The sequence below is a fragment of the Aegilops tauschii genome, chromosome 7 (assembly GCF_002575655.3).
Source record: "Aegilops tauschii subsp. strangulata cultivar AL8/78 chromosome 7, Aet v6.0, whole genome shotgun sequence".
In the NCBI taxonomy this organism is placed as follows: domain Eukaryota; kingdom Viridiplantae; phylum Streptophyta; class Magnoliopsida; order Poales; family Poaceae; genus Aegilops; species Aegilops tauschii.
In genome coordinates, this window is record NC_053041.3 from 474,653,953 (window position 1) to 474,664,099 (window position 10,147).

A 10,147-nucleotide genomic window follows, 5' to 3' on the forward strand; every position below is an offset into this window, starting at 1 on the left:
GCATGCTGGCCAGACGCCGGCGTTCTCCTTCCCTGCCTTGTAGGCGGCAGCCCACCGTGCTTCGATCTCCACCAAGCTCTCCTCACCACGGCGTGCAGCCTCTTTTTTCTTGCGGCGGCGGGACTCTCTTTTCTTGACTGCTTTCTGCCTTTTCGGCTCCTTTTGTGCGGCTTTGGCCGCCTCTAGATCCACCACCCATTCGGCCATGGCAGCCTCAAAGTCCGCTCATGTAACTGTTTGGCCACCGGCGGCAATCAACTTGGCGCGGTGAGATGCCATCGCTTCCTTACCATGTGCGCGGTCGTGGGCGGAGAGGAACGCGGTGCGGCGGGATGCCATCGCTTCCTTACCAGTTACTGTGCGCCGCGGTGGCATGGACGACGCCTGAAGAGAGCTCTGGGACGGAGGGGCCGGGCAGCCGTACAGTGTGGTGGTATTCAAGAGCTCAACCACAAACGACAACAGAAATTTGGCTTCCCTTACAATTTTGCTCGTTCATTATCGCACACGGTTCATCTCCGTCACTTCCGAAAACAGTGTGCGCTGAGCCTATTGTGTGTTGCATTATGATTGGCCGGAACCCCGGCCACGCGGATCGCGCGTGTGCACCGTTGGATGCACCGCATTCGAACGGTAATCCACGTCCCTCACATCACACCCGTGCACCTATAGCTGGATTGGATTTATATGCACTAAATGCCTAGAGAATGCACATAATCCCCTAAATATGGTAAATGAGCCCGGAAAAATGCCAAATTTGAACACGGTGATTTGCAGGGTGTATGTTCATCGTAGAAAAAAACTCCAGGGCAAAGAACGAAGAAAATTTGGATTCCCCTTCAATCTTGAGGATTTCCCTTTCGAAAGCATGGAACTTCCTCGGTGATGGTTCGATTTATGAAGGGCGTGCATGACAACATAAGAGAACCTTCTCAAATTTTTACCAAGGCATGGTGAGGTCATACCATGGCACCATGCCAGGCGTCATGTTTTTTAAGCATTTATTTCATTTTTTATAGTTGAAAACCCAACAAACAGACATTTGTGGTTGACTATTGCCACACATTTCATCGAAATATCTGTCCATTCCTTGTAAAAGGCATGGGAATTTACTAAATGGCACGAGCATGGTTTTCTAGGCCGTTCTTGTGGACCCTTTCGTGCATCAATTGTTTGAACTTGAATTATGCGCATTAATGCCTAGGAAATGCACATAATCCCCTAAATATGGCAAATGAACCCGGAAGAGTGCCAAATTTGAACACGGTGATTTGCAGGTTGTATATTCATCGTAGAAAAAACTCGTGGACAAAGGACAAAGGAAATTTGGACCGCACCTTCAATCTTGGTGATTTCCCCCTTGAAACCATGAAACTTCCTCGGTGATGGTTCGATTTATGAAAGGCACGCATCACGACATAAGGAAAACATTCTCCAATTTTTACCGGGGCATGGTGAGGCCATACCATGGCACCAAGCCAAGCATCATGTTTTCCAACCATGTGTTTCATTTTTTATATAGTTGTTAACCGAGTAAACGACGCGTTTATGGTTGACTATTGCCACATATTTCCTTGAAATATCTGCCCATTCATTGTAAAAGGCATGAGAATGTGCTAAATAACACGAGCATGGTTTTCCAGACCATTCTTGTGCACCTTTTCATGCATCGATTGTTTGAATTTGAATTAGGATTAATTTGATAAATGCCACTACAATTTTGGCGATTCCGAAAAATGCCACTCCAATTTGCAAACTTCGAAAAATGCCATTCCAATTCTCGCATACTTCTGTCGATGCCACTCCAGCCACTTGAGCTCGTTTTTTTGTTAAAAAACACTCACGTATACGTCCTGTACTTTCTTTTGGACACAAATGCCCCTGCATCCATCTGGTTAGCATGCACCAGTCCAGCCTGTGCCTATCTTCTTCCTCCTGTTCCTCTCCCCATTCCCCTCCTCTCTTGTCAAGAACCCTAGCCGCCGCACTGCTGCTGCTGCTCCACATCGTCGACCGCACCCCTGCTGCTACACGTCCACGTGCTGCCGCCCCTGCTACTCGATCCCCGGCGACGCCCCTGCTGCTACTTCTCATCGTCGGCAGGAGCTCCAGCCGGCGCCGCCCCCACCAGCAAGCGAGCATGGCGGCGGTGACCATGCTGGAGGCCACTTGAATCGCATCCCCGAGCACCTCTGCCGAAGATTTGAAGCTCCCCCACTGCAATGTCATCCTCGGCCCCGAAATCTCCGTAAGTTTGCATAAAATTTGCTGAAGTTCCAATGATTTGTGGCCCGTGTGTTTAGTTCTTCTCCAATCGTTGATGTTTGATTACCCATATGATTTTGGTAGGTGAAGTGGCAGCAATGTTTTTAATTTACAAATTTTTGTGGAGGCTTTTTTCTGTACAAGTCCTGAGGGTAGGTAGAATTATGTGAAGGGAAGGACTCTGATGTGGACCGTAGACGTAGAAAAGTTCAGCATTGATGCATTATCACGACAGCTAGCTATAGAGTTGAACATTAGCAGTAATCAATTGGTGGCACTCTCGTATTTTGACAAATTGTTGGGTGAAGATGTCAGGCTGTTGCATGATGAGCAGCAGTACATGATGTTTGATATGTATGCAGCTGAGTTGAAAGTGCCACTTAGTGTGGTAGTGGTGGATGCAATTGGATCTGGTGTACTCAATTGTGGAGCCAAAATTGCAGATTTTGTTCCTATTAATGTTGTGCCTGCTGATGATCCATTAGTCATGGGCACTCAAAATTGTGCAAATACGATCCAGCCGAATGATGCACAAGCTTACCACCAGACCAACAGTACTAATTGTCCAACTAGGCCAACTCAGCCCGCGCCGCCTCCTGTCGTTGAGAGTGCCACATCAGAGGTTGGCAGTACAAGCCAGCCTAATATGCCACATGCTGACCAACAACAAGAACTTCAAAATCCTTCCACTGATCCATTTTATTACGAGGAGGAGTATGTTGGAGTAGATGATGAACATCTAGTAGGTGTTAGCATTCCTGAACCTACTGTAGTGCAAGCACCGGCTACAACTCCTGATGAGAAAGCTGAAGACGAGGAGGCCGAAGATGATATGTATATCTCTGATATTAAGCATCTTATCCAGCAGGAGGAAGAGGTTACTGACATGCCTATTCAGTACAATGTGGCAACTGATCCTTATAATGCTGACATTAAAGTGGGGGTTCTTTTTCCTGACATTGTAACCTTTAGGAAAGCAATAAGACATCATGCTGTCGTAAAGGACTTTGAGCTTGCTAAAGTGAAGACTGATCCTACTAGATTCATCGCTAATTGCTCATATGCTAGTTGTCCTTGGCGCATCCACGCATCGAGGTTGCGTGATCAACAAGTTGTCATGGTATGCTTACTCATGTTGTAATTATTTGTGCATTTTATCACCTTTCTCTGATGGCTGTTATATCCGAGATGTATCTTGTTTTTGTGTGTGTGAAATAACCATGGCATCTTTGTGCAGATAAAGAAGATTCCCTATGAGCACAATTGCCCTACTACAAAGCTTGTAGACAGCAAAATGGCAACACAAAGTTGGATTGCAGAGAAGCTTGTTGATTGGGTGAAGAAAAACCCAGGAGAGGGAGCAAAGGCAGCGAAAACTAAGTTGGAGGGTGACTTCAACTTCAAGCTGAAGTATTCCAAGGCTTGGGAAGGTATGAAGATAGCTCTAGAAGAAATGCATGGTAAATATGAGGATAGTTTTCAGTTGTTGTTCAATTGGAAACAGAGATAGAGAAGAGATGCCCTGGTAGTATTGTTGAAATTGATTTGGTCAAGGAAAAAGATAAGTACTATTTCAACAGAGTCTTTGTAGCTTTCAAACCCTGCATAGATGGTTTCTTAGCTGGATGTCGACCATACATAGGAGTAGATGCAACTGCACTGAATGGCAAATATGTTGGTCAATTAGCATCAGCGACCGGAGTTGATGGACACATCTGGTTGTATTATGTAGCATATGCCATATTTGATTCAGAGACTATAGAAAACTGGGTATGGTTTATGCAGCAGCTGCGCAGGGCTGTAGGATGTCCACCAGGGCTAGTAATTTCCAGTGATGCTTGCAAGGGACTAGAAAACGCAGTTGAAAAAATATTCCCCAAGTGCGAATATAGGGAGTGTATGCGGCATTTATACCAAAAATTTATGAAGAAATTCCATGGTAAAGTGTACACAGACCATTTGTACCCAGCTACTAGGGGATTCACAGAGCACAAATTTAGATGGCATATGCAGAAGATATTTGAGGCAGATCCAAGTGCCATAGAGTACCTTGAGAAACACCATAATAGGATTTGGTATAGGTGCGCCTTTGGTGTGGATAGCAAGGTTGATTATCTCACTAACAATATTTCTGAAAGTTTTAACAAGCAAATCAAAGATTTGAAAGGGTTAAATTTGTGTGAGCTACTGGATAGGATTAGAGAGCTAATAATGGTGAAGTTTAATGTGAGGAGGCATGTTGGTAGGTATTTGGCTGGCATAATCTTGCCCGAGGTTCTCAAGAGGCTCAATGCACTCAGTAAAACAATTGGGCCCCATAAAGTGGCGTGGAATACAGAACATGAGGCAGAGATTACACTATATGATGTGAAAGCATATGACCAGAGGCACACGGTTGATCTAAAACAGAGAACATGCTCATGCCGGAAATTTCAAGTTTCTGGGCAGCCATGCATTCATGCATTGACTTTCATTTGTTCAATGAGGGGTGCAAATATTGAGTCATTTGTTGATGAGTATTACAGTGTGGCAAAATTTCAGGCTGCTTATGCTGGGGCATTGCCAACCATGACAGATAGGACACAATGGGAGCAAGTTGACCTTGGATTCATGGTTTACCCACCTGTACAAGAGAAAAGGCCACCTGGAAGGCCTAGGGTTCAAAGAATTAGAGGATTTCTTGAAGACCCAGGCAGGAAAGTAGTGAAATGCAAAAAATGCGGTCGAAATGGCCACTTTGCGAAAACTTGCAATCTCCCTCCTTTAGTTATTGCAGAACCACCACCAATGGAGCACACTCCTACTAAAAGGTGCCATTGTACTTACCTAAATTTGATTATGTCAATTGGGTTAACGTTGCTAAACCATTTCACCTTTTTCTATCATGCAGAGAGAGAGAGATGCTACTGCAACCGAGGAGGAAGTTGTGGAAGATGACGAACCTATCGCAAATTATAAAAGGTAACGTATGTTCATTCTTTTACTACAAATTATATTTAGGAACACACAATACTTATTTTTGACATATGCTCTTAATGTATGTGCAGACAGAAGACTCCTGTCAAGAAGAACACGCCGGTCAAGAAGACAACGCCGGTCAAGAAGAAGACGCCGGCTAAGAAAATGACGCCGGTCAAGAAGAAAAAGACGTCGGTCAAGAAGACACCGGTTAAGAAGAAGACGCCAGTCAAGAAGAAGACTCCGGTCAAGGGGAAAGGCAAGCAAAGTGAAGGTACCGGAAAGGAGAAAACTGCAGGGAAGAAGAGCAAAAAACTGCAGTTTGTTACACCATCTACTAGTGATGCTGTTCTCAAGCCAACTCTAGGAACTAAGAAAAATTTGCTTTATTGGCTTGGGGGCTGAATTTGCTTGAACTGGACCATGTATGTGTATGTGATGCTCAAACTGGAGCTTCAACCTCTGTGTGTGTGTGTGTGTGTGTGATGCTCAAACTGGAGCTTGAACTTGTATGTGTGAGGCTCAAACTAGAGCTTGAACTTGTGTGTGGGATGCTCCAACATGAGCTTTAAGACTATTTTGGTTCATCTACTGTTGATGCTCAAAATGGAGCTTTAAGACTATTTGGTTTCATCTTTTATTGATGCAAAATATTATGACTTGTCATCTGATGCAAATTATATGTATTTTGGTAGAGGTCATGTCCATTTTTTCCACTAGCTTCATGCTTTGTTCATGGACAAATATTGTGACAGTACATTCATGCTTCCTCTGCACAATACATTCATGCTTCTTCTGCATAGGAAAATAACACATTCTTCATTACTCATTTCTCTGTACAGCCACTAGTTACATCTTTTTCAGTACAACCACTAGTAATGCACACATTACAAGCACACAAATGGCACATATTTTCTCAATCTTCAGTTCTTCCATCTTCCATTGTGCAAACTTCATTTCAGCAATCTTCAGTTCATCCAAAAACAAGCCACCTGCATCATTTTTCTTCCTCTTAGATTCAGCAAGGCGACCTGCGATCTTCTCCTTCTCCTTGCTCTTTAGATCATCTAAATAACGACAGATGAGCTCCGGCGGAGAGTGAGGACAGAAGAGGCTGGCGGCAAGCTCCGGCGGAAGGACACGGGAGATAGTGAAGGGGGCAGGGGAGAGAATGGGGCCGGAGTGGGAAGGCGGTTGGGGTGCGCCGCGCTGGCTGGGACTCCTGCTCGGCGGTGAGAAGCAGCAGGGCGGCGGGACGGGATGTGGAGCAGCAGCGGGGGGAAGATGGTGTGGAGCGGTAGGGCGCGGCCGACGGGATGTGGAGCAGCAGCACGGTGGCGGCTAGGGTTCTTGGCGAGAGAGGAGGGGAACGAGGAGAGGAACAACGAACAAGAGAAAGAAGATAGGCACGGGCTGGACTGGTGCGTGCTAACCAGATGGATGCAGGGGCATTTGTGTCGAAGAGAGAGTACAGGACGTATACATGAGTGTTTTTGTACAAAAAACGAGCTCAAGTGGCTGGAGTGGCATCGACAGAAGTATGCGAGAATTGGAGTGGCATTTTTCGAAGTTTCCAAATTGGAGTGGCATTTTTCGGAATCGCCAAAATTGTAGTGGCATTTATCAATTAACCCTTTGAATTATGTCCATTAATGCCTAGAAAATGCACATAATCCCCTAAATATTGTAAATGAGCCCGGGAAATGTCAAATTTGAACATGTTGCATTTGAGGCGGTATGTTGATCGTTGGAAAAACAAACCAAATGACAAACTAGAACGGAAATTAGGATGCCCCTTCAATCTTGGGGATTTTCCCTCTCGAAAGGATGGAACTTCCTCGGTGATGGTTCGATTTATGAAGGGCATGCATGACGACATAAGCCAAATCTTCTCAAATTTTTACCAGGGCATGGTGAGGTTATACCATGGCACCATGCCAGGCGTCATGTTTTTAAGCATTTATTTCATTTTTTCTATAGTTGAAAACCCAACAAACAAACATTTGTGGTTGACTATTGCCACACATTTCATCGAAATATCTGTCCATTCCTTGTAAAAGGCATGAGAATTTACTAAATGGCACAAGCATGGTTTTCTAGGCCGTTCTTGTGGACCCTTTCATGCATCGATTGTTTGAACTTGAATTATGCGCATTAATGCCTAGATAATGCACATAATCTCCTAAATATGGCAAATGAACCCGGAAAAGTGCCAAATTTGAACACAGTGATTTGCAGGTTGTGTGCTCATCATAGAAAAAACTCTGTGTAAATTCCAACCATGTGTTTCATTTTTTGTATAGCACGAGCATGGTTTTCCAGATCATTCTTGTGCACCTTTTCATGCACCGATTGTTCGAATTTGAATTATGTGCATAATTAATGCCTAGAAAATGCACACAATCCGAGTTCGAAAAAATGTCAAATTTGAACACGTTTCATTTGAGGCGGTATGTTGATCGTTGAAAAAAAACTGAAAGACAAACTAGGACGGAAATTTGGATTCCCCTTCAATCTTGGTGCTTTCCCTCTCAAAAGCATTGAACTTCCTCCGTGATGGTTCGATTTATGAAGGGCGTGCATGACGACATAAATCAAACCTTCTCAGCTTTTAACCAGGGCACGATGAGGCCATACCATGGCACCATGCCAGCCGTCATGTTTTTCAAGCACATATTTCATTGTTCTATAGTTGATAACCCAGTAAATGACGCGTTTGTGGTTGACTCCATTGAAATCTCTGCCCATTCCTTGTAAAAGGCTGGAGAAATTACTAAATACCACGAGTATGGTTTTTCCAGACCGTTCTTGTGCACCCTTTCATGTACCAATTGTTTGAATTTGAATTACGTGCATTAATGCCTACAAAATGCACATAATCCCCTAAATATTGTAAATGAACCAGGAAAAGTGTCAAATTTGAACACGGTGATTAGCAGGGTTTATGTTCATCATAGAAAAAAACTCATGGATGAAAGACAAAGGAAATTTGGATTCCCATTCAATCTCGGTGATTTACTATCGCACACGATTCATCTCCATCGCCTCTGCGAACCGTGTGTGTTCACTCACACATGCAAAAGGAAAAGAAAACCCTCGCCCACTTCGTCCCCACACTTAGTCGCCGCGGACTCCTCCACAACTCTGCACCCTAAGCTCGACGGCTGTTGGCGACGGCCGTAGGTCGCGCTCCAAACGGCACCGATTTCGCCTCCACCGCTTTCCGCCGCCTATCTGCACCGACATTCTAGACTCTGGTCGACTGGGGTTTTCTGCGGGATTGGGCCGGGGATTTTTCTCATGGAGAAGGTAATCAACTTAATTAGCAAGAACCGTTCTTACCTACGCATCAAAACCACAACGATAGTTTGTCAAGTTGGTGCTGTTTTAACCTTCGCAAGGACCGGGCGTAGCCACACTCGGTTCAACTAAAGTGAGAGAGACAGACACCCGCCAGTCACCTTTAAGCAACGAGTGCTCGCAACGGTAAAATCAGTCTCGCGTAAGCGTACGCGTAATGTCGGTCCGGGCCGCTTCATCTCACAATACCGCTGAACCAAAGTATGACATGCTGGTAAGCAGTATGACTTATATCGCCCACAACTCACTTGTGTTCTACTCGTGCATAGCATCAACGCATAAAACCTGGCTCTGATACCACTGTTGGGGAACGTAGTAATTTCAAAAAATTTCCTACGCACACGCAAGATCATGGTGATGCATAGCAACGAGAGGGGAAAGTGTTGTCCACGTACTCTCGTAGACCGACAGTGGAAGCGTTATCACAACGCGGTTGATGTAGTCGTACGTCTTCACGATCCGACCGATCAAGTACCGAACGCACGGCACCTCCGAGTTCTACACATGTTCAGCTCGATGACGTCCCTCGAACTCCGATCCAGCCGAGTGTTGAGGGAGAGTTTCGTCAGCACGACGGCGTGGTGACGATGATGATGTTCCACCGACGCAGGGCTTCGCCTAAGCTCCGCAACGGTATTATCGAGGTGTAATATAGTGGAGGGGGCACCGCACACGGCTAAGAGATCTCAAGGATCAATTGTTGTGTCTCTGGGGTGCCCCCTGCCCCCGTATATAAAGGAGCAAGGGGGAGGCAGCCGGCCAAGAGGAGAGGCGCGCCATGGGGGGGAGTCCTACTCCCATCGGGAGTAGGACTCCTCCTTTCCTTGTGGGAGTAGGAGAAGGGAAAGGGAAGGAGAAAGAAGGAAGGGTGCGCCCCCCTTCCCTAGTCCAATTCGGACCAGACCATGGGGAGGGGTGCGGCCACCTTTTGAGGCCTTTCTCTCCTTTCCCGTATGGCCCATTAAGGCCCAATATGAATTCTCGTAACTCTCCGGTACTCCGAAAAATACCCGAATCACTCGGAACCTTTCCGAAGTCTGAATATAGTCGTCCAATATATCGATTTTTACGTCTCGACCATTTCGAGACTCCTCGTCATATCACCGATCTCATCCGGGATTCCGAACTCCTTCGGTACATCAAAACTCAATAAAACTGTCATCGTAACGTTAAGCGTGCGGACCCTACGGGTTCGAGAACTATGTAGACATGACCGAGACACGTCTCCGGTCAATAACCAATAGCGGGACCTGGATGCCCATATTGGCTCCCACATATTCTACGAAGATCTTTATCGGTCAGACCGCATAACTGTTGGGGAACGTAGTAATTTCAAAAAATTTCCTACGCACACGCAAGATCATGGTGATGCATAGCAACGAGAGGGGAGAGTGTTATCTACGTACCCTCATAGACCAACAACGGAAGCGTTATCACAACGCGGTTGATGTATTCGTACGTCTTCACGATCCGACCGATCAAGTACCGAACGCACGGCACCTCCGAGTTCTACACACGTTCAGCTCGATGACGTCCCTCGAACTCCGATCCAGCCGAGTGTTGA

The 10,147-nt window shown here is 45.7% G+C and overlaps 1 non-coding gene across 1 annotated transcript; it reads left to right on the plus strand.

Annotated features, from left to right (window-relative positions):
* Positions 1 to 1,889: 1,889 nt before the first annotated feature.
* Positions 1,890 to 5,846, plus strand: LOC109767237 (uncharacterized). Its single transcript, XR_012189296.1, has 5 exons — positions 1,890 to 2,248; positions 2,356 to 3,385; positions 3,503 to 5,075; positions 5,158 to 5,226; positions 5,313 to 5,846. It is a non-coding gene; the product is annotated as an uncharacterized protein (transcript).
* Positions 5,847 to 10,147: the final 4,301 nt, after the last annotated feature.